At 45.7% G+C, this 25,404-nt stretch overlaps 1 long non-coding RNA gene across 2 annotated transcripts in view; it reads right to left on the bottom strand.

Annotated features, from left to right (window-relative positions):
- Positions 1–17,649, bottom strand: part of LOC138292430 (uncharacterized) — a 65,781-nt gene extending 48,132 nt beyond the window's left edge. The window contains exon 1 of one of the 2 annotated variants that reach the window (XR_011202685.1): positions 17,290–17,649. This is a non-coding gene — a long non-coding RNA (uncharacterized lncRNA). The remainder of the gene's footprint in view (positions 1–17,289) is intronic. The other variant, XR_011202684.1, reaches the window with a different exon arrangement.
- Between the last annotated feature and the right edge of the window lie 7,755 nt (positions 17,650–25,404).

Below are 25,404 nucleotides of genomic sequence, written 5' to 3'. Positions count from 1 at the left end.
ACATAGTGGATCTTCACAGAGGAGACCAGGGGTTTCCTTGTTCAAACTGAAAAGTGACAGGGAGAGTGTGAAGCCTTGGAGTACTCCTTGGCAAAAAGTCAAAGGGCTGAAGAGAGAGTGTGAAAATTTAATTTGTTGTGACTGATTTGAGAGGTAATTTTCAAACAAACTAAAAACCGTGCCCTTTATTCCAGCCTGATCTTGAAGAAGATTTAGGAGAAAGGTGTGATTAACGGTGTCAAAATGCTGAGGAAATGACAAGAATTAATAGTAGGCAGGGTTCATTTTTGTCCAGGGTGTGTCGTGCATCATGCACCATATGTAGCATTGCTGTTCCTGTGGTGCAGCCAGTTCTGAATCCTGATTGGTGGTTATCGAGGAGGTGGTTATCTTTTACGTGTTTCAATAACAGGTCTTTTAAGCACTTTTTAAGCACTTTGGCTAGGAATTGAAGCTTTGATGTTGGGTGGAGGTAGCTAACAGAGGAGTCAGCATATGTTTTTAGGATGGGTGACTTGCCTGATTTTGAGGCTGCCGGGCACTACACCTTGAATTATGGAGGAGTTGATCACCAACTTTAGGTAGGTGCTGTGGGATGATATGTTTTCATAATTGTGGCTGAAAGGTCTGCAATATGGGTAGATCGTGTGGTTGCAGAGGTAGTTCTTACCAGTATGTTTAAAAGAGGACCACCCACCTTTGGACCTTCCGATGCTTTTGTTATCAGGAGAGAGAACTCAAATGTTTTTTTTTTCCTTTGAAAGCTTATGGAAAATATGTTGGTTTTCTTTAGTGTTGGGTATATCAACAGAATATTGATAGAATTCTTGATGAGGTAAAAAAACTCTATTTTCTTGTCCTGTTAACTTTTGTTCCGAAAAATGCAGCCTTTGGCTTGCAGATGTGGTTTTTATTATTCATTGTGTTTGAGCTGTAATTTATCAAAGGTTTGTTCTGATGTGCACTGGCACCAGGTACTTTCTATCACTCAAGAGCTTTCCATTCTTCTAGAAGTTGTTTTGGGAGACTTTTTTGCAGACAAAGTAGATGGTAGAGCCCTTTTCATATGTTGGTGCAAAACAGAATCTTTGAGATTATTATTGACTAGAAAAAGAGATGGTTGAGACTCAACTGTCTCTCGTCTTCCCAGTGAAACTGAGTGAAAAGACAAAGATGGTCACTCTCTCTTTTAAAGCACATTTTACACCCCAGAGGTTTCAGTATATATGTATTGCCTATGGTTATATTTGTATGTTTTAACTTATTTATGCATGTTTGATTCTATTCTGTAGTTCTTGTAAAGCACATGCCTACCCAGAGGCCTCCCAGCACTAGAACCAACACTGAACCGGCAGAACCGTCACAGGCAGTGGGGGACAAATTCTTAAATAGCCAATTCTTTAGGGCCTTAAAGAAACACAGTTCATGTTCCAGTCGGCGGAGCTCTGTTGGTAGGGTGTTCCACAGTTTGGGGACCAAGTAGGCCATTGAGCGGCCTCCTCATCTAGTTCCGAGAATGTTGGGGACATTCAGCAGGTGTGCCGAAGATGATCTGAGTGGCCTAACAGTGGTGTAAGGGGAAGGCTGAAGGTTGTAGCATTGAGGGGCCTTTGTTATGAAGTGCTCTGTGCAAGATGCACAGGGCCTTAAACTGCACCGCTGCTCTGCCAGTAAACAGTGTAGTTCCAACAAAGTCTTCTTAACGGACTGATGCCTCAGGATGTTCATCAGGAGGCGACCAGCGGTATTTTGGATGACCTGTAACCTCTTTATTACATATCGGGAAGATAAGTAAAATTTTATGTTTTTTTTTTCTTTATTACATATCGGGAAGATAAGTACAATTTTATGGTTTTTTTTTCGGAGTGTAAGTCGTTCTCATTTAAATGTGATATTATGTGCAATGAGATGAAGAATGAAGAGGTTAATGGTTGCTTATGGGTTTACTTTGTAGTTACCCCTGACGAAGGGTTTTCAGACAAAAATGCATTGAGTTTACACCAGCTGGGTTTTGAAAAGTGAATTCCAACATGTTAGGAAAAAAACGTGTGCATTTCCTATTCATTTAAAGACTGGATACACTGCCTACGCCGTAATATGGTGAACATTGAATAAAGAACAGAAGATTGGATTACCTGGATGAAACTGGATTCTTAATAGATTGCTTTGAATTTCAGCTGGGCGCCTTGGTGTCTGGGTGCTTCATACACACCAGTTTGTTGTGGAGCTTGTCCTCTAGCCACATCCCCACACTCTTTATCTGGCTTTATGTGTTTGGCCGGTTCCCCAAACAGTCAGGCCAGGAAATCGGAGCCTGGCTTCTGATGTTGCCCAACAAAATGACCTCAGTCTTGTCTTCGTTCAACTTCAGCCAACAGTTAGCCACCCGGCTGGCCACAACCAAAAGACAGGGGGCTAATGAGAGGTGATTCGAGATAGGGTCAGGGGAGAGTGACATGACTAACTGTGTGTTGTCAGCATAGGAGACCAACGACAGCCCATAGGAATGTACAATTTCAGCCAAGGGGCACATATATCATAAAGAGGGTGGGGCTCAGGGCTGAGCCCCATTGCACCCCACAGCTCAAAGGCAGAATAGCAGGAATAGTCTCCTACCTGGAAGGTTCTATTCTTTAGGAAAGAGGTGAGCCATTTCAGTGCCCTGCCTCCGATACCAGCATTATATATTCTCTGAATGAGTATGGGGTCTTCAACAGTGAGAATGGTTGCACTGATATTTAAGTGAATGATAGCTGTAGAGCCATCTTGGTCCAGTAGCTGTCTCAATTCCTCCACCACAGCCAGCAGAGGTGTTGTAGTGTGAACCCCATTTGAGTAGGGTGGAGGACTTATTTGCATTCGGGGAAGGTGGAGGGATGTTTATTTAAGTGCTTCTCCAGGAGTTTGGAAGCTCCAGGCAGCAGGGACATCTTCCTTGAGTTACCCAAACAGAAGGGGTCAAGGCTGGGCATTTTTAGAAGTGGTTTTACCACTGCCTGCTTCCATTGAGAGGAGATGGTCTACTAATAAGAGACGTGTTAAGCAGGTCCAGCAATACAGGAAAAATACTTTCTGACTCTTGAGCAAGGATGTGGAGAGGGGCCAGGTCTAAGGGGGGTTCTGATTTCACCATGCTGAGTACATCTGAGAGGAGGTCATGGAAGGCCAATATGCTACCTTCCAGTCGCTCAGGGGGCTCTTACTATATGGAGGATCAGCCAGGTTTGGTGCATCAAAGAAGGCAGAGTATATGTCAGTTGTCTTCTTTTGGAAAAAGTGTGCCAGGTTGTTACTGTGCTCCACGGAAGCTGCTGGGGTGGAGCTGGCAGGGTTCGTGTCAGTGATGGCTTTGAGGATCTGAACGATCTCTTTGGGGGAATTGGAGGCGTTTTCAACCTTTGCAGAGTAATAGGAGTCTGTGAGGTTTTGATTTCTGTGTGGTATTTCCTAATAGCTTTCCTATTTTTGGATATGCTCGCATCATCATAGGACTTCCTCCAATTCCTCTCGAAATGCCTGCACTCTTTATTTAAAAGCCATGAGGCAGGGATTGAACCAAGGAGATTTATTATCTTGCAGGGAAATCTTGTGCCACCTGGCCGGTAACACCATATCTATAGAATTGTTGATCCACTCATTGAACCTGTGAGAAGACAAGGAAATGTGGTAAGAAGGGTCTGGTCTGGGGGTATCCAGGGCAGCTGACCAGTCATTGACGTTTAGCTCTGACCAGCATTGTTCTTTATGCCTGGCCGGTGGGAGTGGGATAGAGGAGGAAAGGGCAGACAGGGTTTTGGGGAGCAGAAAATGATGTGACCAGCTAAGGGGTAGGGGGCTTTGTACCTGTAAGTTTGTGATATTACTAAATACTAGGTCAATAGTATGAACTTAATCAAGGTTGTGGCCCTCAACTAGTTGCGATAATTGTAGAGAGGCTAGGTCTAGTAAAAGATTCTTAGAGGCACTATTATTGGTGTTGCCAACATGTATACTGAAGTTGCTGAACAATGTAAAACTGGCCCTGTTCAGAGCCAGACTAGTGACCCGTTCAGGAAAAGCCTGTAGGAAGTGGGCGTGGGGGCCAGGAGGCCTATACAATAGGATTCCTGAAAGGGTGAAAGTAAAGTTGAGTGTAATGGAGAATAGCAGCCTCTCACAGTTAATGTTTGTCGTTTACTGATCTTCTCTGTAGCTACAAGTGTTCATATTCAGTGGTCTAGCTTGGGACAGTGCAAGCAAGGAAAAAGCTCCCACTTCCCAATCATAATTAGGGGTGCAACTGGCCCTCAGATGCCTTTGCCTCGGGACCAGTGCATGTGCTGCGCCATTGACTTCTGGTCCCATGTATATTTTGAGTGCTTGTAAAAAAAAGGCACAATTAGTATTTTTAACATTTATTTAACCAGAAAATGTTCACTCATCTTTGTATAGTATTCATATGTATTGCAACACTGCCCGTCACTCGACAAAAGCAGTGTAGTACTAACGGGTATGCACACCTAAAGCTATGAAACCTTACTACAGAAATATCTATTTTAACGCCCATGCCATCCACTCAGCACAAGTATAGCTTGTCAGTCGTAATAGACAGCATTGAGAGTACCATGTGATATATTTTCCGCTTTTTCAATCTTTTAAAATAATTACACGCCAAATATACACTGGAAAGTCAGAAACACCGAAAGGAGATTTAAGATTTAAGCATAATAGGATAGCGCTGGAGCCTGTCTGGATTGAGCCAAACCCCGTCGTCTGATGACTTTGATCTCCGCTCGGGCGAAATCTCCCACCCTAGCCTACTGCTCTTTATCTCCTCAGCCTGCGCGGTTTCCTGCCTAGGAGACGGATGGACAGGTTAATTACCCTTGCCCGTCACTGGCATTGATCTGCTTTTTCTGTCAATACTGACGTGCTTTCACCCTGTGACCGCCGCGCGCCCTGCGTGCGTTCCCTAGAGCTAGGGCGTGGCCAGAGAGTGGCGTACCTCCGCTGGAACCGCCCAGTACAGTGTATTTAAAGTGGAGTGAAAACGTGAAACTAATCTTTGTTAAAAAAAAATAAAAAAATAAAGATGCCCTCAAATAATAGGTGTAGAATAATACAGAGATCTGTTGATGGCAGATGAAGTCCACCAAGTCTGTCTAGCTCAGTGATTTTCAAACTTTTTAATGCCGCGTAGCCTGCCACTAACATAAAAATCATCAGGGCCCCCTCCCAATTTTCACACTTATTCTATCAAATTGGCAGTGTTTAAATATGTCTACACGCATTTAAGCATTGCAGTTAAGTTATGCTACTGTTTTAAAAAATGCAATCAGATTTGTAATGCCAAACATTCTATTCTGGTGAAGTAGGCTTTACTAACATGTAAGCATTCACGGCGTGATTATTAGAAGTGAGGGTTTTGAAGAGTATGAGTGATGGCCCAATACAGAGCAGTTTACTGCTGCTCGTTTTTTCACCTCAAAACAAAACCAGTTATTAACATATTGCTTCTTTTGGACAGAGCCTGGCGCCCCCACTGGGATCACTTGAGGTCCCCCAGTTTGGAGCCCCCTGGTGTAGCTTGTCCTTCCCCACCCATCATAAACACTGCTCCCATTTAGTCTCCTGCTCGGTCTTTGAGTCTCAGAATGAGTATGCCTAAACATTTATTTGTTAGTGATAGTGCCCTCAGAATTCTATATCAGGACCGGAAGCTCGGATTATGCTATCTCTTTCTTTACTGAAATAATCACAGCAGCCAATGAAATCACAACAAACAAAAAACTACATTTCCCAAGATGCTCAAGTCCTTGCATCACATGCACCAATCACCGAATGTGACCTTAGCCTTCATAAGTCTTAACCTCAAACGTCATATCCTCTTTCTTTGCTGCTTCGCAGCAGGTAAGTAACATTTTCTCTATCTCTGGCTTATGTTGTATGCTTTGAGTCATTATATTATATTGTATGCTTTGAGTCAATCTTATATTAGTATTTATTTACTGTGCAAGCGACTCGATTTTGCTCGCTTTCCGCTTTGTTTCTTGACTTTCAATCGTCTCACCGCCGATTTTTGACATTGATTGATTGCCCCTTTTGTTGTGGAGCGGGAGTGCTCTACGCGCTTAACGCGTAGTCTGTTTACTTTGGCAACAAGGGTTGGCATGCACGCACGTTTCTGACGAGCCGATATCCTTTCCCTGTGTTCTTCGAGGAGATCGGCTCGTTCTGAGCAGCGTGCTGGGCATTAACAGTTGTTTCTATTAGCATACAGAGAGTTAAGGCACCTCCCTGACGCCCAGCTTAAATCCTTGCTGGGTTGTAAAATCTATATAAGGCTGTGCCTAGAGTGTTATTTGCAGGCAGCTTCCTCCACATTTACATTTATATATATATATATATATATATATATTTATATACAGTGCTTGAAATGGAAAAAATAAAGTGCCGGTACTCTGTGCCAGAGTACCTGCTTGTTTCTGAGAAGTGCCGGTACTCTCCAATTAAAAGTATTACGTTTTTCCTGAGATGTGCCGGTACTCACCCTCTCAAAATAAAAAAGTGCCGGTACTCAGTACCGGCCCATTTAAAGCACTGTTTATATATATATTTATATTTTAAAGTGCCTGTAAGGTTTTTTTTCACTCCCCCTTTGTTTATTCTGACTGTGTGGTGAGCTTATTAATAATACCTATGGCTCAGTGGAGTGACCAGGACACAGGGTACTACCCTGATGATACTGACAACCAATTGGAGGTGAATTTGGTTGAGGCACTAGATTCCAGAGTGCAACAGTCAGTTAATGATGCCTTGGTGAGAGCGCTTGGCCCTTTCTCAGGGCAATTGTTAGAATACGCCCAATCTCAGGGCTGGATGGCTGGCAATGCCTCCCCCCTCTCAGAAGAGACTATTCCTAAGGTACCCTCAAAGTCCAAGGCTAAATCTAAGAACCTGGTAAGGGATGATCCTTCTGGAGATTTACATGCAGATATGTTTGAAAAACTGCGTAAGAAAAGGAGTGCGGAACATAACTATAGCACTCGACAGGATTCCTCCTCTTCTGGGGATTCTGACGATCCTGATTCGGATGACTTAAACGAACCAGCTCCTAGTAAAGAAGCGAAAAAACAACCTCAGACCCTTCATGTGTTAGACTTTGACCCTTCAGATATTATGCACCCTAGGTCCTCTAATTGGGTTCCAACTTCGGAAGTTGGTGAATATGCACATGCAAACATAAGAAGAAGCTTTGATAAGGAGGTTCGCTCTCGCCTTAAGGCGGAATGCCCTAGACCAGATCTGGACAATAATGTGACGGACACTCCAGAAATTGACCCAACTATGGTAACCTTTTTGAAAAAATTCGCGAAGGATCCCAAAAAAGGTTTAGACAGATCTTGGCGCCTCTGTCAAGACAAATTGCTCGACATATCACGCCCGCTAACAAAAATTTTAGATTTGTCCGTCGCTTCCAAAGAGTCGGGCACCCCTGTTAACACAGACGTCCTTTTAGGCTGGGCTCAGAGAGCGGTGTGCCAGTTAGGTAACCCTAATTGTGCTATTTCCACCGAGCGCAGAAAGTCCATCCTTATGAGGATGGATCCTAAATTAGTAGATTTAGCATCTTCAGAAGCGGGACCGGCGGCAGAAGGCCTTCTTTTTGGCTCGTCCTTCATTAAAGAACTGGCGAAATTTTGCTCTACTTTCTCCACCCTTGAAAAGGCTCAGTTGTCCCTCATAAACGTTTTTAGGAGAGGCCTTTTTCTCAGGGCTGGGCGTTATGGCGGACGAATGCCTGGCCGAGGTAGTTTTGTCAGTCCCCAAAACTATTACCCGAGAGGTAGAGGTAACTGGTCTGGAGACCAATCAGATGCCACTTTCTACCCCTCCCGCCCCAGAGGAGGGAGGTCCAGATTCCGCAGGGGGCACCGCAGAGGTCAACAAGGAGCTATACAAGACTCCTCCTTTACCGGTAAGCATTATTCACCATTCTCAAGTTATGCTTGGAGGAAGAGTGAGACGGTTTGTGGGCAAATGGAAAGAGATCTCTGGGGATCCTTGGGTTCTTCAGACTGTGACAGGTTTTCATCTGGAGTTTATCAGCACTCTGATCCAATTATCCCCTCCTGTAAATATGAGTTTTTCCCGAGAAAAACAGACTTTTATAGATTTAGAGGTGCAAGCTTTACTAAACAAAGGAGCAGTAATTTTTTTCAACCCCTCACCCTTCCGGGTTCTGCCATCCCATCTTTGTAGTAGACAAGAAGGGAGGAAGTCATCGTCTGGTGTTGAATCTAAAAGACTTAAATTCTTGGATAGTGTACAGACACTTCAAGATGGAAGTGATTCACATGTTGAGAGATATCCTTTTAGAAGGGGACTGGATGGTTCGGTTAGATCTAAAGGATGCGTACCTTTCAATTCCGATTTTTTCCCCTCACAGGAGATTTCTCCAATTTCAGTGGAAGGATCATTGGATGGAGTTCACGGCTCTCCCTTTCGGCCTTTCGTCGGCGCCATGGTGTTTCACAAAACTGTTGAGACCAGTGGTGGAATGGTTGAGAACCAAGGGTGTTCGCCTTATCATCTATCTGGACGACATCTTATTGATGGCTCAAGACTCCCTGACTTTGTTGACGCATTTGAATTGGACAATCAGTTTGTTACAGGATTTAGGTTTCCTTATCAATGCGCAGAAGTCATTGTTGAAACCATCCCAAGTGATAGAGTTTTTGGGTTTCAAGATCGATTCGATTCACTCGCAATTGATTCTTCCTGCGTTAAAAATTCGCAACATCAAGAGGGAGTTGAGATCGGCGTTAATCAGTCCGACAATTTCTCTAAGGAACATTGCTCGTCTGGTGGTCAAGGAAGAGATTCAGTGGTGGCTTCACCACATGGAAGCATGGAATGGCAGAGCCATATTCGGATCTCATCCAGAAATTGTCATAGAATCAGACGCCAGCCAGTGGGGTTGGGGAGCCCGCTGCGGCTCGGTAGTGACAGGATGAAGGAGCAAGATCTCCACATCAATTGCTTAGAACTTCTAGCGGGCTCTTTTGCGATAAAGAGCTTATCCCCTCACAAGACAGACTGCTGCATTCTTCTGAGGATGAACAATATTTCGGCAGTGCGTTATGTCGAGAAGTTGGGGGGGAACGAAATCCAGGGTTCTTGCGGAGATAGCCAAGGAGTTCTGGCATTACTGTTTGAGTCACAGGTTAGTGGTACTGGCAGAATATCTTCCGGGAGATCAGAACACAATAGCAGATTGGAACTCCAGATACCTGACGGATCCCAGCGATTGGAGACTGGATCCAATGATTTACCAACAGATAGTCCAGGAATGGGGATAGATCTCTTTGCGTCTCACCTCAACACTCAGACCCCGAAGTTCTACAGTTGGAGACCAGATCCACTGGCTATAGCGACAGATGCCTTTTTACAGAATTGGTGCCGTGTTCTGGGTTATGCGTTCCCTCCATTTCTCTTGATTCTCAGGGTCCTGTCTCAAGTTCGGAGGCAGAAGGCAGATCTGATCTTGGTGACCCCATTGTTGAGGTCTCAGCCTTGGTTCCCTATTGCACTTCAATTAGCATGTGCTCTGCCGTTGCTCATTCCTCCTCGTCAGAACCTGTTGTTGAGTCCGGAGGGCCTTCAACATCCCTTGATTGTATCAGGGACTCTAATGCTGATAGCATGGAGGGTTTCAGGACAAGATGGAAAACCCCAGGACTTTCGCAACAAGCTGAAAACTATATCAAACAGGCCCGGGCATCTAGCACCCGCAAGAGGTATGCATCTGCATGGCGGAGATGGGATAGTTGGTGCAATGGAAGGGGTGTTAATCCCTTTGAGTCAGGTATTGATTTAATTCTCAATTTTTTAGCTGAACTAGCTTCTTCAGGTCTGACCTATAGGACAATTAATAATTTCAGATCGGCGATTTCTTCGGGTCATAAACACATTGATGGTAAACCGGTAGGAGAACACCCCCTTGTATGTAAGCTGTTGAGAGGTATTCGTTTTTCGAACCCCCCCAGGCCAAATATTCTGTTCTTTGGGATGTGAACATTGTGTTAAAATTTATAGATTCTTGGCCCAGTAACAAATATTTATCTCACAAACAGCTTTCAGCCAAGTTGACTATGTTGTTATGTTTAGTCTCATGTAAGAGGGTTTCAGATGTTAGAGCATTAGACTTATATGGTAGAATTTACTCTCCGGAAGGTGTTACCTTCAATATTTCCAGGAGAACCTAGACTAATTGCAGGTCAGTATCCTATCCTTGGTTTCCAGACAATTCAAAGTTATGTGTGGTAAAATGCCTTAAAGATTATGAATTGGTTACAGAGGAGTTTAGACAAAACATGAATGGACAAGTGTTAATTGCCTTACAGAAGCCATTTAAACCAGTTTCCTCTGCAACTCTTGCGAGATGGATAAAGTGGTTAATGAATGAAGCAGGTATTGATACCAGTCATTTCGGAGCTCATTCAGTTAGAGGAGCCATGGCGTCAAAATCATTTACTTTAGGTTCTAGTCTGGAGGACGTTATGAAAACAGCAGACTGGTCGTCTGAAGGTACTTTTCGTAAGTTTTATTTTAAGCCTGTGATGGATGTGGCCTCTGTTGTTATGGGTCAGCTTTGAACTAGCATAATCCGAGCCTCCGGTCCTGATATAGAATAAAAAAAATTCTAGCTTACGCGTCAAGAATTTTCAATTCTATTAAGGACACGGAGGCGAGGATTATCCTACCCTCTAATGAATAAAGGTTTTTGTATTTATATGTTTATGAACCCTATTCATTTATACCCTCCCAGTGTGGTATATTGGGGACTGAATTGGGAAAGTTTTGTGGTTGATTTTTTCTGCCACTGTGAGATATTACCTTCCTTTATTTATCACCTATTCCAGGTTCGGATCAGAAGAATTCATGATGGTTTCATCCTGGTATCTGCGCTTTAGAAGTTCATTCCTTCCATGAGTAAGAAGCCGACTTGAGGATCAGTCTGGTTTATCTTTCGTTGGACGTTCCATTCAAGGGTGAAGTTTCGAATCATCCATTTCAGAAGAAGTTCGTTGGAAAAGAGTTTAAAAGTTATTGGTTTGATCAAAGTAAGAGGATATGACGTTTGAGGTTAAGACTTATGAAGGCTAAGGTCACATTCGGTGATTGGTGCATGTGATGCAAGGACTTGAGCATCTTGGGAAATGTAGTTTTTTGTTTGTTGTGATTTCATTGGCTGCTGTGATTATTTCAGTAAAGAAAGAGATAGCATAATCCTCGCCTCCGTGTCCTTAATAGAATTGAAAATTCTTGACACGTAAGCTAGAAAATGTTTTACTCCCTCTTAACTTGAAATCGAACTTATGGGGCACTAGCCAAGGGCTAATGGAATCAGAAGAGTTGAATGTTTTGAATAATATCGGTCAGCTCACCTGGGAGTTTAGTGTCCGTCCTTCTGTTTCCAGGCTACAGTTGGAAGGTTTGTCACATGTGTTCTCTGGAAATGGAGGCATCGCCTGCTGCTAGGTCCTCATTCTTTTTGGACCGGAAATACCGACTTGGTGTTCCTGCAACCAGTGCTTTAAATGGGCTGGCACTGTCTGGTACGGAGTACCGGTACTTTTTTTTATTTTTAGAGGCAAAGCACCTGCACTTCGAGAAAAACGTAATGCTTTTAATTGGAAAATACCGCCACTTCTCAGAAATAAACAGGTACTCTGGTACAGAGTACCTGCACTTCTATTTTTCCATTTCAAGTACTGCCTGCAACCATAGGATCTGGAGACCGCCAGCAACCCTCACCCCCACACCAGCTACACGCCGACCGACAAATTATCTTGTTGGAAGAAGTTTTATCATCAATTTTTTAATGATATTTTTATGCATATGTAGAACATAAGTCACTTCAATTAAAACGTTAGTCATAGTTACAAAAACATAAATCACATCTTTGAGATATAATTCAGTAACCATAAATCATTTACTTTTGGCAGGATCCCTTCCTGTCCTGAACTCCCACTGGACCACACAAGTGAACCATACATAACCTGTATCCCTAGGAGGGGCGGTTGTCCTGAGTACACCGTTCCTTACCACCCGCTCAGGGTTCGGCCCCCCCTCCAAACACCAAGCTGCCACGGGGTGTAACGTGGTGACCAGGAGCGGGAGCCCCATGGCCCCCCCCCAGCGATCTGGGCTCCCTTCCCCCTTAATCTGGAGTGTACATCTGCAGGTTGGGTCAGGACTTCAGGATCCCATCCTTGGTGTTCTCCCGGGGCCCCAGCCTTGGGGACCCCTCTGTTGCTTCAGGTTACTTTAATACCTCACTTCCCGCCACAAGGGCGACCAGGGCCATAAAGGTCCTTCGCCCTCCCCACCTGCAAAGAGGCTGTGAGCGAAAAACTGCATGTCAGAAATAAACTGGTCAGTACCGGCGTCAGACAAGTGCACCATGTCCCTGTGAAACATTTTGTGGCCCTTCAAAAGACTGTGCAGAATGTTCCATAATCGCCCCGGGCCAGGGCATAATTTCACCATTTCTGCATTAAGCCGTGGCACGGACACATTAATTGTTCTTGACTTAATTCCTGTGCCCCACTTGCGGCGAGGCACCATATGAGACCATGGAATGGCCGCGTTCGGTATTGTTCTGCCAACTTCGTGATTTCCACAAATACCGCTTCTCTCAATGCCTTACGGCCCATGTGCACCAAATCATTGCCTCCTAGGTGGATAATGATGACATCTGGGAACTGGAGTCCCTCTGATCCTCTGGCCAATGTGACGAGTTGTTGAAGTAGTGCGATTCCCATTCCGCCAACCCCGCACCATCTGAAAGCCACGCTTTGGTCCGCCGGATTCGGCATACGGAGCTGTTGCACCCTGTAGGCCGCCCACCGAACGAACGAGTACCCCAAGACCCATACCACACGTGGTGCCATTGAACTGAAATAAACGAAAATTGCATGAGAAAACCATACTTCTAAAACAGGCTCAACAAGGAAGTACCCCTAGATCAATTCAGGCCTGTTATACCGTTTGTAACAATTAGATGACCAGCGCCCAATGCCCTTCATATTGGTCACTGGCAGCCGTGCGCTGGCTGCCAATGTAGCTGCCCCAATCCGAAAGGAATGAGGGGAGTATCCCTGTGGGTCTACCCCTGCTGCCCTCAGCGATACCTTGAAAACCTCAGAGAATTGGTATTGAGATAGGCATTCCCCGTTTGCGTGAATAAATAAAGTGGTAGACTCTGCCGGCGGCCTGACAGTCAGGTAGGTTCTTACTAGTTTCACAGGACAAAGGGATGACCCGCTAGCAGCGCTGAGTGTGATTCCCGCTCCTTTTTTAAGCTGGTCTGTGTTTGACTTACGCAGCATTATTGACAAAAATTCTGTACTGACCCGCATGTCTCCCTGCTGAAGCGCCCCAATGTGATAGTCCCTGGAAGAGCCCACTAGTCCCCCTATGTGGAAGGCACCGTAAAAGGCTACCGTGAATGCTGCCGCAAGCAAAGCTGACTCAAAATGAGAGGAACACCCCGAAGGAAGAGTGTGTAAAAGATTCACTAATAATACTGCTGTTACCGGGTGCCTCCCGTCTGCCTTAGTAGTGTCCACCCTAGCCCAACTGGCTTATAGACCGTTTAATGATAAAATAGTTTAGCTGAGACTCCAAGTTTCTGAGTTTAGCGAAAAAACGGATTGCTGTCAGGGAAGCTTTTGCGCAAGAGACCAGCCTACCTCTGTCCCTCAAATGCTGTAAAAAGGCACATATAGCTGATTCTGAAAACAAGTCTGAGATTTTTTGTGATCCTAAGAACAGCCTGTATTGGTGAAATGCTTTCTCATATGCCCCTTTGGTACGTGCTGCCAGAGATGTAGCTACTAAGAATGGGAGGGCGGGACACCAATCTTCCACAGAGATGCTGGGAACTCCGACATCTTCTCTGCCTCCTGAGGGTGGTACCGCAGGAAGTCCTGCATCAATGAATGAGATAAGGCATCAGCGGCATTGTTATATATCCCCGGCACATGTTTAGCTTGAAATGTAATGTTGTACCTTAATCATGTTAAAATCAAGTGCTTGAGGAGGCCTCCACCACAGCGATGTTGTCAGACCAGACGATCACCGCCCTGTCCTTAAATTTCTCAACCCAGATGGTGACAGCGACAATGATAGGGAATAGTTCCAAAAAGGCTATGTTCCTTGTGATGCCCCTGCTAACCCAGTCTGTTGGCCAGTCCGCCCTGCACCATAATGGCCCCAAGATCTCACCGAAACCCATGCTGCCCGCTGAGTCCGTGTATAACCCCAATGTAGGGCTGGAGACCTCCGGATGAGGCCAAATTACTGTCCCATTAAATTCCTGCAGAAAAACGTCCCACAATTTTAAGTCACTCCTGACTTCAGCTGACAACCGGGTGTGATGGTACTTTTCAGGCAGACCAGCCATTGACCTAGCGATGGACCTAGAAAAAGGGCGAGCCATGGGAATGATTCTTAGAGTGAAATTAATCTACCCCACCAGAACCTGCAACTATCCCCAGGCAGGCAACACTCCCCTGCCACAGAGTCAATCTCAATTCCTAAGAAAGTGATGCAAGTGGAGGGCCCCTCTGTTTTGTCAGGAGCCAACGGAACCCCAAAGTCCTTAAACATTGCGGTCAAGGCCTCAAGGGCCCACCTGCATTTTCCTGACCCTGGAGAGCTCAATGCCAAGAAATCATTAAAGTAATGTATCACATCCAAATGTCCGGTAAGGTTTGAGAAGACCCACTGCAAGAAGGTGCTAAACTGCTCAAAGTAGCTGCATGACACACTACAACCCATGAGCATACACCTATCATAGAAGTATTCTCCTTGGAATTGGAAACCCAGTAGGTGGTAATCATCGGGATGCACAGGGAGAAGTCTGAAGGCTGATTCTATGCCTGTTTTTGCTAACAAGGCACCCTTCCCCAAGGCCCTCAACTTTACTAAATCCTGGTCGACAGTCACATAGCGAACTGAGCACAGTTGGGGATCGATAGCCTCATTCACCGAAGCTCCCCGAGGAGCAGACAGATTATGAATTAACCTGAACTGTCCCGGCTTCTTTTTGGGAACAACCCCTAAATGGGAAAGCCCAGCAAGACCCTTTCCTCTCACTTGAGTACTGTGCCCGAAAGGGCTGCCTCCCAGGTCATTTGTTGTTCACGCATTCTAGCCAAACGTTTACCTCTGTCTGATCCCACCCAATCGAAGATCCTCTACTTTCGCCCAACGGAAATCCCTGTCGTATTCCAACCAAGCGATACCTCCATATATGTGGTGCGCTCTCAATATTTTGTTTGAGTAACAAATCATGGCAATACCCAAATCCGGTTTCTTTTCCAGCCTCACTGACATAAATACATTAAAACTGAAATGCCAATTAGTAATGTTCTCCTCCACCCTGGGTTTTTTGTCCCCAGTTGAAGATGCTTTGGCTTCCTTGTCTTTACTCTCTACTCCCCTCCTTTTTGCCCTGATCAGAGAAAAAATTTCGACAAATTCTCCTTTCCGTATTTTTTCTTTCACTTCAGCACTAACATGCGCCGCCAGCTTACCTGGTCTTGACAGCAGTGCGTCGATGCCTGATCCCTCTGTTGCTGCATTAGCTTTTGCTGGAGCAGTGCTAGACTCCTTTAACCTATCTTTATCCAGAGGAGCAGCAGGGGTCACCACGCCTGGTGCCGGGGAGACACTCAAGCTACCGGCCGCTGCTTGCATTGTCGTAACATTATGCGCCGCTGTTAACGCCTCTACCTGTCGCTTCAGCTCTGCTAATGATTTCTGTAAAGAATCAGCAAATCCCAGGGAGTTTTAGGCGGAGGGGCTACTAGCTGGGACATTAATAGTTGCTAGTAGCCTAGAGATTTCCCCTAAGGCTTGCGCGGTTGGGTCCTGTGCCCACGTGGCCTGCGCGGTTACTTGAGGTGTAAGGGGAACCAAGGGTAGTGCTGCTGGTGTTGAAATCACCGACATCGGTGACGGTGAGACTACTGGCACAGTTGAAAATGTAGCCAAGGAGGACAGGGATTTGCGTATATCAACTAACACATCAGCAAGGAACCAAAGACTCGGGCATAGGAGACTGCTCAGTAGTAAGAACGACTGTAGGAGAAGTGTGTGCGACCAGCGCATTTCCTTTAGTCCTACGTTTTACTGGGGGGAACGTAGCGCGAGGAGCAACATGAGACCGCTTTGGGCAACTACTACTCGCCTCATTAACCTCATTATCAGATGCTGCATCAGTACTGTCTGAATCGTCATTTCCCAATTTTGTGAGAACCAGCTTCAAAAGTTGGGACAACTCTGGGTCCCTCCCCTTTCTTTTACCGGCACTAGCCCTGTTAGATGGCATGGCTAAGGAAATGAACAACGCCTATACTGCAGCGCAGATTATTATAATTTTTTTAATGTTTTTTTTTTAAACCCTACCGAAATTGTGGCCTTTCCTCCACTCAAGTAGTTAACTGAGATGCTGAAGACACTATATTATACTGAAAGCAGTGTATGCAAAGGTAAAAGCAACGTACCTGTAATTAAAAATGACAACATTTAGGACCGTTCTACATTCAACATTACCAAACACTACGACCTGCTTGCATTTACCAAGCAATAAACCAGGCCAAAATATCTGCAGTCACTGTCTTAGTAACACCAAATTGAAGAGAAACAATGATGCCTTAAATAACCTTCCCGGTGAGATGCCGGATCTAAACCACCTTCACACAGTTACATTAATCAAACTCATCCAGCTGTGGAATAATGAGCCCGTACCTATAACCCCAACAGCCAAACCGCCTCAGCAATAATCAAAGTGAGCCCGTCACAAAATGTGAGGGAATAAGCGAAAACAGTGCACAAATCAGTTCTATTTCTTCACACAGGGTATCCACGACTCGGGTTTATTTGCCAAAAATCTCATAGAGCACTGGGAAAATGAGTCTTAAGTACAAATTGCACATTGTATACGTCACAAAGATTCTATAACTTTTTTTTTAAATTTAAAAGTGACAAAGAAATCTTTTAGTGGCGGGGACTGGAGCAAACTGTGCTTGTTCCGTTCTCCTGCACAAGCGCAAGGTCACCGTAACTAGATCATAGCACCTTTAAAAAACGGGACATAATTGAAAAGGGCCCAAAGCTCACACCATTTATGCGTGGCAAACCATTAACAACGCTTCAAAAAAGCGAAACCAAATCAGCACCGCACCCAGCCTCAGGCCCCCCTTTAAACACGAGGACCCCGAGGTAATCACTCACCAGGCCCCAAAATCTCCTTGTTACACTCACGTGCGGCCGCTGGCAAACATGTCCTCAGCTCCCTTGTTCCAAGCCCCGATCACACCTCTGGAACCTGGAACCTCCGACTCCGGAAATGCGACCCTTCGAACGTGAAACTCAACTGCGGGCCGTCCGTCAGCCCAGCTGCCGCGCACCAAAAAAATGAGAAGGCCGAGCCGTCTGGGGGGGCGCTTAAGTAGCCCCCCACCAGTACGCGGCAGCTGAAACCGGCCGGCGGCACAACACAGCTGCGACGTTTACCAAAGCCCCCTGGACTTCCGCCCCTGCCCCTCGTGAGGCTCGGGGGCGGAAGTCAAAGGCCAGCACAACGCACAACTAGTGCGTAGGGGCTCTTGGCTTCGGTGGCCCCGTCTCCTAACGGGCCCCACGGGCCCCACCCTCCCTTCTTGGAGGGCGCTTTTCCCGTAATACTGATTACATGGGTCTTGGTATTTCCACGACATAGCCATGTATCTGACTCTCCCGGTCATGGAGCATACTATTTTCACCGATGCTCAGCTCAATCTGACATCGCATATTATGTATAGTTTTCTTTTAGGACCTCAAAAGACCCAATACAATTTTATAAATTAAACGTGTCCAGGTCAGCTGGTTCCACATCGTTTGTTTAGCAAAATTACATAGGTGCATTTAAACTAAATGGAACTGATTTGCATAGGTGTAAATATTGTTTTTTTAATTGTTGGGTGAGTCCACCTCATCTGAATCTGTGTGGGGTGCCCAGTTATAGTTCTGAGTAGCACAAACACATGACTCCCCTTAGAGGCACACATATAAAGCACACTGCCTACCACTCTGGTCTTCAGGTTGGTTTGAGGTCGTTCCAACTGTATTGACATGCTGGTGACTAATTGCACACTTGCTGTGTGGTTCTGTCATTGTAGACCCTGCTGGTAGACCCTGCACATAGGGAAGTGCAAAGGAAAATCAGATGTGAAAGCAGCAGAGTTGTGAAGGGAGCAGAGCAGCCAAATGTGGAAAGGAAGCAGTGTTCTACTGCTGGCAACGAGTTGACTTAAATGAAACTATAGCATGTCAGCTATTGTATCTTTTTGGCACCTTTGATACAATTCATCATTCTATTTTGCTTCAAAAGCATGATTGTACAAGGACTTTAAACACCATCCTTTGCTGCATTGCTTCCTTACTAAGAGATCCCTCACATGACCACTGTCCCCTATTGTCTTTGCTCCTTTTCCCCTCAAGAGTTCCTGAGGGTTCATCATGGACATCTACAAACTACTGGAACTCACTCACTGCTTCAAACTTGGCAAGTTGAAATATCCAAAAGCTTGAGAACCAGTGCCATCATCCATTGCCTCCTATCAGTTAATGAATCAAAGCAAGCTGAATACATTTACAAAAGAGATGCTGGCATGTGGTATATGGGTCACCCCTTTCCTGCCCCCCCCCCCACCATCTGGCCAAAAGAGCTAGGCTTTTCTCATACTCATTGTGCCATGAAAGAAATCTGCATGTGATTATGGTTAGAAATTCTCTGTGGTTCCTCAAGTGGATTAAGTTACAAGAAGATCATTTAATGCAATGAGATGAATGAGTTGATGTTTCCTTTATTTCACTGTCCCTCAAAGGGTACTAACCACTATCAAACTAATATTCTTCCAGATAGAACACATTGGAGCAGCACTCAACAGAACACCCAGAATGCAATTGTGAAACCACTTCATAACCTGAATATCCTGACTCCATTATCTCTTGCTCTTCTAACTTTGCACTGGTAGCTCTACTTCTCACTTTCAAAGGAACGTGCGTAGCTCATTGTGACATTCACAGCTCTGAATCCCTCTGCCTTCAGCTCTAACTGGATTCCTGTGTGAAAGACAAGTTAGTATGCCAAATTGAAATGCCTTGTGTGTAATGTATACCTATTTGAAGATATATCTTGTGTCCATGGAAAGCTACTTCAGTATGACTCGAATCACCGAGATAGCCTGGGAGCCTGTCAGCTGGCTGGAGTGCAGTTTTAGAGGAGTCAGGTGGATTTATACAACACTCTTGAAGTAGTGAGTTATTATGGTCCAACCTCGAAAGTACAAGGGATTGAACCACTTGTGCAAAATCCAGGTTTGGGATGAAAGGTTGATTCCTGGAAGGGACTTTAAGAACGGCAAAAAGAAGAATAGCACTGGGGAAGTATGACCTTTGATTCTCTTACACAATAGCATGCAGAGTTAGTTACCTTAAATATAATAAAAATATATTACATTTTTGCAGCTTCAGCTTTCACACCAAGTTGTGAACTCTGTGTATAATGCAAAAAAAAAAATGTTTGGGATGAAGAGCCTCCCCCGCTGCCCTCCCGTTGAGAGGCCTGAGCAGAACTCCACAAGCATCAGGAAGCTACAGAGAGCAGCGAGAATAATAGATCCTGAAAGGAAGTTTGTGGCAGACATGTCTTAGGAAGTGGGCAAGTGTGGAGGGCCCCTGCTTTCCAAGGGAAAGTGAACGTTTATTCAGTTTTACATTTGTCTACTTCTATAGCTCAGCCTTTACGATAAGATTCAGTTTTGTGTACCGCCATGGGGCATGAGTTAGCAGAAAATGGGTGATAACATTCAAAGTTCTTCTAAATGGGCCCTCAAAATATTTCTTGCCCAGGGCCCCCCAAATCCTTAAGACAACACTGCTTTCAGGACAACTTGAGTCCCGTACAGTGCTAAGTGAACAACATGAGACCACTTAGTGTAGGAGGCTCGTCTGGTATGTACTGGATAACTAAGGTACTTACACCTTATACCAGGTACAGTTATCCCTTATTAGTGAAATGTAGACAGTGTTCTAGCAGCTTAGGCTGTCTAGAGGTAGCTATAGCAGAGCAGCTTAGTCTGAACTAGGAGACATACAAAGCTCCTGCAATACCACTAAAGATACAGAGTACTTATACACAATAAAAGTCAATACTCAATGTTACCAAAAATGAAGGTACTTTATTTTAGTGACACAAGGCCATAAATATCTCAGAGGCAATAGTCCTTCTGGAGGTAAGTATTATACACAATATATACACTAGTAACCAAAATCAGGTAAGTAAACAGTCATAGAATAGTGCAAACAGTAGAAAATACAATAGATTGCAATGGGCCTAGGGGCAACATAAACCATATACTAAAATAGTGGAATGCGAATCACGAATTCCCCCCTAGGCAAGTGTAGTGTGTAGAGGGGCGCTGGGAGTGTAGGTAAGTAAAGTACACCACCCCAGAGCCCAGGAAAGTAGGAGTAAAATACAGCAAGTTTCCTCAGGACACACTACAAGTTGTGATAAGAGGTTTTGCAAGAACTAAGCAAGACTGCAATCAACAAACAATGTATTCCTGGACCTGAAGACCGGTGGAGAGAGGAGACCAAGTCCAGAAGTCAAAGAAGAGTCCAGGAAGGACAGGAGCCCCTGCCAACCTAGAAGATGGTGCAAAAGTGGATTCTCTGATTAGAAGAAGAGTATAGAAGAGCACCACAGAAGATGGCTGCGGGTTCGTGCTTGGTGCAGGTGAAGTACCACGTTGAGTTGTTGGATGCAGGCTGTTTGTATCACTGGATTCCGCCAACAAGCCTTGGATCACGCTAGTACGCGGTTTGCATCAAAATGAAGCTGCCTGGACCCAGGAGGGACCTGGAGGTCTCAACTCAGACTGGGAAGACAGAGGAGGCTCTCAGCACTCCATGGAGCCCCAAGAAGACCAGGCAGGACCCACGGGAGTCCCAGAACATGGGGACAAAGAAGATGCAAAGTGCGGTCGTCGCAGCATTACAAAGGAAGGCCCCACATCGCAGGAGAACAACTCAAGGAGTTGTGTATCGCAGGATGGAGTGCTGGGGACCTGGGCTACACTGTGCATGAAGGATTCTTAAAAGAAGTGCACAAAAGCCCAAGGAGCTGGAGAAGACGCAGTGCACAGGGGCACTGTTGCAGCATGGAGAGGCAAGCTCTTACCTCCACCAAATTTGGACAGCTGGATCTTAGGACAGTCTGGGTCACGTCGGTCCTCCACCTGTGTTCTAAGGTGCACGCTTGTCGTCAGGAAAGGAGTCCCAGGGTACCGGTCATCATCGCAGAAGGGTGCCTGCAGTTGCAGGGAAGTGACTTCTTCACTCCACTGGGGATTCCTTTGGTTCTTCTGGTGCAGGATGAAGACAGGTAGTCTTCGGAGCGTGTGCACTTTGGAAACCGTTGCAAATAATGGCTGAAGGTGCAGGTCAAAGGAGTCGTCCTGGATACTTAGTTGCAGTTACAGCGGTTCCTGGAGCAGTCTGCGGTTGATCCGATGGTCAGAAGCTGAAGCAGAGGATGCAGAGGATTCTTGGAGGAGTCTTGCAAGCTGAATCTGAGGAAACACCCAGAGGAGAGACCTTAAATAGCCCTGAGAGGGGGATTGGCTACCTACCCAGGTATAAACCTATCAGGATGGGTCTCTGACGTCACCTGCTGGCCCTTGCCACTCAGAGGTCTCCAGAGTGTCCCCAACCTTGGAATCCAAGATGGCTAACATCAGGGACACACTGGAGGAGCTCTGGTCACCACTCCTGGGGTGGTAAAGGATAGGGGAGTAGTCACTCCCCTTTCCTTTTCCAGTTTTGCGCCAGAGCAGGAACTGGGCGTCTCTGAACCGGTGAAGACTGGCTTATGCAAGGAGGACACCATCTGTGCCCTTCAAAGTATTTCCAGAGGCTCTGGGAGGCTACCCCTCCCAAGCCGGTAACACCTATTTCCAAAGGAAGAGGGTGTAACACCCTCCTCCCAAAGGAAATGCATTGTTTTCCCTTCCTGGGATTGGCGCTGCAGTGGAACCTTCAGAGAGCTGGTTTGGCTGTACTGGGCTCTATGGAGGAGCCCCCAGGGTGCATGGGATTGGTCCCCAATACCACATTTGGAATGGGTGGACAATTCCATCTTCTTAGACACCTCACATGGCCATATTCGGGGTTACCACTGTGAAGCTATATATATGTATTGACATATATGTAGTGCATGTGTGTAATGGTGTCTCCGCACTCACGAAGTTCGGGGAATTGGCCCTGGACAATGTGGGGTCACCTTTGCTAGTTCAAGGGGGTCCTCACAAACAGTAACTTTGCACCTAGCCTTCAGTAAATGAAGGTTGGACAAGTAGGTGACTTATAAGTTACTTAAGTGCGGTGAACATGGCTGTGAAATAGTGTGTGCACATTTTCACTTAGGCTGCAGTGGCAGTCCTGAAGAAAGGTTTGTCTGAGCTCCTTATGGGTGGCAAAAGAAATGCTGCAGCCCATAAAGATCTCCTGGAACCCCAGTGCCCTGGTTACCTAGGTACCACATACTAGGTACTTATAAGGGGGCTCCAGTGTGCCAATTAGAATTGGAATATGGAGTCACTACACTATAGTGACAACTTTAGTATGTAGAGCGAGCAGAAGCACTGGAGTTCTGGCTAGCAGAACTTCAGTGACACAGTTAAGCATACTGACAACACACACATAGGCCACAAACTATGATCCCTGGGGTCCTGGTTAGCAGGATCCCAGTGAGACAGGCAAAACATAGTGACAAACAGGCAGAAATTGGGGGTAACATGCCAAGAAAGATGGTACTTTCCTACACTTAGTGAGCCATGTAAGCAACACAATTCCCGAAGGACAGCTGCACATACAGTATGACTCCCCTATGGAGATGCGCGTGAGCAACACGAGGCTCCCACGAAGAGCAGCATGAACAACGTGAGGTTGCAATGGAGAACTGAGCGACCGAGGGCCCCAGGTAAGATCAATGACCAGTTTTAGGCCCGATGGGGAGCTGTGTGAACAATATGATGAGCCAACAAAGAGGTTTGTGACCAACATGAGGTACCCATGTACCTCGAGGCAACACATGACCCTACAAGGAGCTATGTGAACAGTGTAAAGCTCCTTGTGGGCTGTGTGTGTAGCATGAAGTCCTCAGAGTTAACTATATGAGCAACATAAGAGCCCCACAGAAAGCGGTATGAACCATATGAGGTCCCCACGGAGAACTGTGTGCATACCATGAGGTCCCCACGGAGAGCTGTGTGCATGAGACACATGACAGCAATGTTAAAACACTTCCTCAATAGCAGACTGATAATATGAAACAGCAGCGATCAGGTCAGCTCGATATCAGGCCCTACAGATAAGGCGATAAGGTCATAAGTTGAATGTAAATAGCAGACGTAAAAGATAGGGGAGTGACGTGGAAGAAGTAAAGAAGTGGAAGCAAATGGAGTTAAGGAAGATGAGAACGCGACCAAGCAGAACAGTAGGGTAAAAAGGGGAGAAACGTGGCAAAGGAGGGGGGGGAAAGGATAAGGGGATATGAGAATAATCAGAAAACACCAAATATGATGACATGTCAAATAGAAAAGACAATAAAGAAGATGGAAGTATAGAATGAATATGGAAAGAGGTAGAGTCAAGAACAGGGTGGAGTGTAGGGGATACGTTCTCACCAGGGAAGTGTGAAACGACATGAAGAAATGGGGGAAGGGGAAGCTGTATGAGGACGACAAGAGGGTCGAGGTGAAGGTGAAAATGAACCCTTCTAGAAGCATGATGGGGTAAAGCTGAGCATGGGAAAATAGGGAATGGCGAAAGGAAGTGGGGCGAGGGAGGGGTGGATTTACAAAGTGAAGAGAGTGCAGCAGACCTAGTCAGATCACAAGGAGGAGGCTGCATGCAAACATGTTTGTCTTCTCCAGTAAAGATAATTGGAATTGGGACCTCCTGGTGGCGTACTAAATGTCTTTGCACAGATGCTAATGGATTCAGCTGCCCCCAGGGAGCCGGTCTGTCACTGTCAAAGGCATCCATGTGAGGAGAAGGACTCGGGCCCTGTTCAGCGGCTGGGGCGGCGATGACGGGAAGACGGTGTCCTGTGCTGGATGCAAGAATAGATGGCGCCCTTTCTAGGGGAGATGGCATCGGAGGACAGAGGTTTCATTCTACAGGGACAGTATGCATAAGGACGGCTAGGCATGTGTAGAGGACGGGGCATGTGACGTTTGATGAGGCTCGTTATAGGACACAGGCCAGGTCAGGCTAGACTCTAGGGTTTTGTGTAGTGGCTAGAGAAAGGCCTTTATAAGGAAACAACATACTCTGACGACACCTAAGGCCTGGTATGGTCTTCTATAGAGAGCACACCTGTAAGAGCAGAAGAGCTCTGTATTTGGGTCTGGACACATAAGGACAGAGGGAGAGGCTATTGCACAGGCCCTGTGCGGAAAGTGGGCCCTGTACTGGAGACCTAGAAGGCTGTGTCTAGGACACAGGACATGTGAAGCCAGATGGGGCTTTCTGGAAGGGACAGGGCTTGTGTGAATGAAGGACACTTCTGACTGGCAGGTCGTGTGAAAATAGTGAAAGAGATGATTTTGATCTATTAAAATTGTGTGCCTAACGTTATAGGCATAATTGCACTAAAACGGAAACACATCACTCTGCAAAACTATACTTCTGTGTTTGACAAAACTAGGTCCGAAATAGGCCTAAGCAGTGCTTTTAAATGGACCAGTACTGTCCGGCACAGGGTACCAGCACTCTTTAGGGGCCAACTCAAAGCGCTCCTTCCCCTGACATAATCTCTCTTTGGGCTTCTAACCACACCCATGTTACGTCAGTCCCTTACATTGGTTCGTGAGCTTGCCTTTTAAAATCCTCTTGCTTTGATTAGTGTAAGGCATGCATATGTCATGCCTTTTCCGGTGTTTCACCCTCCTCAAGCGCACCGACCAACTACTGGAAACATTTGAAGCTCCATGTTTTCCATATGGCTTCTTGACTACTTTTTCTCTTTATTTTGCAGCGCGATCGCGCTGTGTTTTACATAGCACGATCACGCTTGTTTTTTCCATTTAATGTGGCAAAAAAAGTCTGGTTAGGAGTTTACAACGCTTTTACTCCAACTCGACGAAATGCGAGACCCTTTGCATTGCAAATGCTTGTTTATTTTGAAAGGGAGCGTACCTGAACTTTTCAAGAAAAACGTGATACTTTTAATTGGAGAGTACCAGTACTCCTCAGAAATAAGCAGGTACTCTGGTACAGAGTACCCGCACTTCTATT

The sequence above is a fragment of the Pleurodeles waltl genome, chromosome 4_2 (genome assembly GCF_031143425.1).
Source record: "Pleurodeles waltl isolate 20211129_DDA chromosome 4_2, aPleWal1.hap1.20221129, whole genome shotgun sequence".
Taxonomy (NCBI): Eukaryota; Metazoa; Chordata; class Amphibia; order Caudata; family Salamandridae; genus Pleurodeles; species Pleurodeles waltl.
Note: the sequence above shows the minus strand (reverse complement) of the source record. Positions and strands in the feature narration are given on the sequence as shown.